Genomic DNA, 5,234 nt, shown 5'->3' on the forward strand with positions numbered 1-5,234 from the left:
GCAATGAAATAAATTGATTGTTTTTACCACAAACTGCAAACTTCTATGAAAAGCACCAAAAGTAAATCCAAAAATAAACTGAAAAACACTTGTGTCATATAACCAAAGAAAAAATCTTCATATATAAAAAGATATTGTAAATTAATAAGAAAATGCCAAACTACCTCAAAAAATGAAAATGGCTAAAGATAAGCAAGTTTTATGTGTGTGTTTATTTATTTATTTATTTTTGAGGCAGAGTCTTGCTCTGTCACCCAGGCTGAAGTGCAGTGGCTCAATCTCAGCTCACTGCAACCTCTGCATCCCAGGTTCAAGTGATTCTCCTGCCTCAGCCTCCCAGACAAGCCAGTTTTAAAAGAAATACAGATTAAATTGACATTATAGCATTGATCATAATGGTGAGAAGCTAGAAACATGAGGTAATAATAGGCAACCAACTGAAATAAATTATGACACACATACGTTTACCTTAGAATATTAAGTAGCAGTTCAAAATGATAGTAGAAAAAAATGTGTTTACCAAATGTACAAGAAAAAAACAACCACATTAAAAAGTGGGCAAAGGACATGAACAGACACTTCTCTAAAGAAGACATTCATGTGGGCCACCAACATGTGAAAAAAAGCTCAACATCACTGATCATTAGAGAAATGCAAATCAAAACTACAATGAGATACTGTCTCAGGCCAGTCAGAATGGTGGTTATTCAAAAGTCGAGAAACAACAGATTCTGGTGAGGTTGCAGAGAAATAGGAACACTTTTACACTGTTGGTGGGAGTGTAAATTAGTTCAACCACTGTGAAAGACAGTGTGGCAATTTCTCAAAGACCTAGGGGCAGAAATATCATTTGACCCAGCAATCCCATTACCAGGTACACACCCAAAGGAATATAAATAATTCTGTCATAAAGATACATGTGCACATATGTTCATTGCAACACTATTCACTATAGCAAAAACATGAAATCAACCCAAATGCCCATCAATGATAGACTAGATAAAGAAAATATGGTACATATACACCATGGAATACTATGCACCCATGAAAAGCAACAAGATCATGTCTTTTGCAGGGACATGAATGGAACTGGAAACTGTTACCCTCAGCAAACTAACACAAGAACAGAAAACCAAACACTGTATGTTCTCACTTATAAGTGGGAGCTGAATGATGAGAACACGTGAACACCTTGGGGGAACAGCACACACTGGGGCCGTCGGAGGGTAGAGGAGGAGGGAGAGCACCCGGAATAATAGCTAATGGATGCTGGGCTTAATTCTGGGGTGATGGGTTGATCTGTGCAGCAAACCATCACAGCACACGTTTACCCATGTCACAAACTTGCACATCCTGAAAATGTACCCCAAAACTTAAAAGTGTAAGAAAAAAAAGATTAGAGCTTGTTCAATGTGTAAAACATAGTAAAAAATAATCTGTATGTTAAAAAATATATTTACTGCAAGGAAATGTGAATCCCCAAAAATAACACGGATGTTTTCATTTTTTATAAAAAATTATATATATTGACAGAAAGGAATATGAAAATAATATTGTCTGTTTGAAATTGTATTTAAAATTTTCTTTTGACTATATTTGCTTTTTCTGCAATGAATTACTTTCATAGTAACAAAAAGTCTTTTAAAAATTACTCCCAGCACAAAAAAAATCCAGCAATCCCTGAGCTAAAGTGGCATTTTAAAAACTGAAAATATTTATTTGGACAGAAAAGCAAAACTTTACCATAATTATGAATATTGTAATTATAAAGTAAATGAACACTTCAATTATGTAACAGTTGTGATTTATCATTAAAGTTTTAGGTCTATAATACATTTAAAATCTAATGAACTTTGGAAAGACAATATCATAAAATTGTCTTAAAACACTATGTTAAGTCATTACTAACATTGCAGATATGGATAAAGATGGCAAAATTCTTTACTCTTACCACATCATCATATGATTATCACATTTGTTATCAAATTTTAGTTTGGAAGTCAGTCTACTTATCAATATCAAATTCTACTTTGTTGCACAATGTCCAGTTGGGCAATTTTCAACTACGTTGTGAAACTCAAGAAAAATAAAATTGAGTCTAAGCAGTTGACACAGTTCTGCTTAAAAACCTATTCTTACAAAATAACTTGTCAAAACATTTTTATCTTTAACAAATTTTGAATGCAACTATTAATGTTTCACTTTTGCTCTACTCAATTCTTCCTGTAAAAGTTTATTAAAATTATTAAGGAAATAAAGTGTAGAAGGACTATAGAAAATATTTTCAATAAAAAGAATAATCATTAACACTGGCAATTGCCACTAGGAAGGAGTATACATACTGATAAAAATTATAGAAACCTGTTGGTGGTTCCCGTAACTACCACTGATGTTGGGTTAAGTCCCACAACATCAAAAATGAAGAAATAGTTCCATGAGCTGTCAATAATTGTCTGAAGGCAATGTATTATTCACGTTCATATGTTTTTACCATAGGTCATCTATCAGATTCTGCAACTGTTGTGGGAATATCCAACTAACAAAAGCCAAAGCTAGGCATTGACACTAATGGTAGCTTACTGATGTTTCCCCTGCAAATGTCACATTTTCTGATAATAAAATTTTGCACAAAAGGTGGAATTCAAAAGGCCGATTATACATTTATCTAAAATCTCCTAATTACAGTAGTTTATGAAAAAAGTTGTCCAGTAGTATAAACTGCTTCTGCATCATTTCCACAAACAAGACAAGGATAAAGACGGCAAAAACACATCCAAATAGTTTACAGACAGGGTTGAGAAGTAAGCTTGTGATTTCAATTTGGTCTTTTGTAGGATCCATGCTAAGCCAAGAACTTTGAGAGACTGGTGCACATTAGCTTGCTCACCAATGCTATGACACAAAAAAGTACTAGCTCTTCCTCCTTGGTGAAAGAGTGATGGTGCATCTGTGGAAACATCCCAATGCCAGAGGAATTCATCTTCAGAACAATAAATGGAGGATCTGGGTTTAATGGGTGAAGGTGAACTTCCTACATTTTAGCTTCGTAATTCTTCAGCGAAGATACAGGCATAGTACCTTGTCTAACATTCCAAATACTCAACATTCCATCCTGGCCACCAGGAGCTACAACATGCTGTTTGGTGAGATTTCTATCAACGCAATGGAATGGCACTCAGTCACCGATCAGTGACAATATCTGAGAAGGCTCATTTCCTTGTTGTGTGAAATCCCATATTTTTAACTGTCCAATCGAATTTACAGTAAGAATCTCTCAAGAGTTCTAAGAAAGATTACAGCACAGAGTATACTACTATCTGCATTGCTTACAGTTTTTACAGTTTCCTTGTGATAAGCTTTGAAGAGATTTATTCAACCATTGTCTCCAACGTTAATGATTTCTGGGTTGTTCCACACAACACCTGTACATGGTGCACGGCTACACGAAGGACTTTCTGGGCCTGTGTGGTAATGAGCTGTAGTTCACAGCTGGTTGACTAAAAGAGTCTGGTTATTCAGACGATGAAGGAAAACTGATACACATCCTGTTGATGAAGCAGTTACACTTCTTTCCTGGTCAGACAACTGTCAATCCATTATATCACCATAGTGTCTAATATCACACAGTAATTGATTGTCTCCTTCAAACCCTCTATCAGAGTCCAAGTTTCCAAAATCTCCAGTAGACCACAGTGAAACATAATTTTCTCCATTGTCCCAAGAGCCCGTAGAGAACATCTCTGCAGTCTTCAAGCTCCCCGGAGGCACTAGTCACCAGCACGTTTTGCAGATTTTCTGAGACACAAACAGCATAAATTTCCTCCAGCTGAAAGCAACTGCAGCAGGTACAGCAAGAAGCAAGCACTGCTTCCAACTGCTCTTCTGCAGCTTCCTCATCTCTCTCAGCCTTTGTAGAATTGAAGAGAGTTAGGACCTTGCTCTGGATTAGGCTTTGGCTTAAGGGAATGTTGTGGCTGGCTTGATCTTCTATCCAGACCAACTCGAACTTTCTCCACATCAGCATTAAGGCTGTTTCCTTGTTTTTATCATTTTTCATGTGTTCACTGAGGCAGCACTTTTAATTTCCTTCAAGAACTTTTCCTTTGCATTCACAACTTGGCCAACTCTTTGGCACAGAGGCCTAGCTTTCAGCCTATCATGGCTTTTGACCTTCCTCTTTCACCAAATTTAATTATTTCTAGCTTTTAATTTAAAAAGAGAGGCATGCAACTCTTCCTTTGACTTGAACACTTAGAGGTCATTGTAGGGCTATTTCAATATTGTTGTGTTTCAGGGAATAGGGAAGCCTGAGGAGAGTGATGGAGATGGGGGAATGGGTGGTTAGTGGAGCAATCAGAACATACACAACCATTACTGATGAAGTTCGTGGGTATGGTTCATATAGCCCCCTCAAAATTACAATAATATCATCAAAGATCACTTATCACAGATTACTATAACAGATATAATAATAATAATGTGTAAAATATTGTGAGAATTACCAAAATGTGACACAGAGACACAAAGGGAGCATATTGCTGTTGGAAAAAATTGCGTTAATAGAATTGCTTGCTGCAGGGTTGCCACACACCTTCAGCTTGTGAAAAATGAAAGCTCTGTTCAGTACAATAAAGCAAAGCACAATAAATTGAGGTATGCCTGTGTATGTCTGTGTGTGTGTGTATGTGTGTGTGTGTGTGTGTCCTATTGGTTTTCTTTCTCTGGAAGACACTAATATAACAACCTAAATAATAGAAGAAAACATTTGTAAATTATTAATTAGTGACTTTTATCTAGAATATATGTTTAAAGGCTTACAACTCAGTGATAAAAAGACATCCTAATTTTTTAATTTTTTAAATTATACTTTAAGTTCTAGGGTACACATGAGTAATATGTAGATTTGTTGCATAAGTATACTTGTGCCATGTTGGTTTGCTGCACCCATCAACTCGTCATTTACAATAGGTATTTCTCCTAATGCTGTCCCTCCCCAAGACCTTCACCCCATGACAGGCCCAGGTGTGTGATGTTCCCCACCCTGTGTCCAAGCGTTCTCATTGTTCAATTCCCACCTATGAGTGAGAACACGCGGTGTTTGGTTTTCTGTCCTTGTGATAGTGTGCTGAGAATGATTGTTCTAGCTTCATCCATGTCCCTGCAACAGACATGAACTCATCCTTTTTTAAAGGCTACATAGTATTCTATGGTGTATCTGTGCCACATTTTCTTAA

At 36.4% G+C, this 5,234-nt stretch overlaps 1 pseudogene; it reads right to left on the reverse strand.

Moving 5' to 3' along the window:
- Window positions 1–2,689: 2,689 nt before the first annotated feature.
- Window positions 2,690–3,213, reverse strand: LOC111548018 (annotated as a pseudogene).
- Window positions 3,214–5,234: the final 2,021 nt, after the last annotated feature.

Source organism: Piliocolobus tephrosceles, chromosome 3 (assembly GCF_002776525.5).
Source record: "Piliocolobus tephrosceles isolate RC106 chromosome 3, ASM277652v3, whole genome shotgun sequence".
Lineage (NCBI taxonomy): Eukaryota > Metazoa > Chordata > Mammalia > Primates > Cercopithecidae > Piliocolobus > Piliocolobus tephrosceles.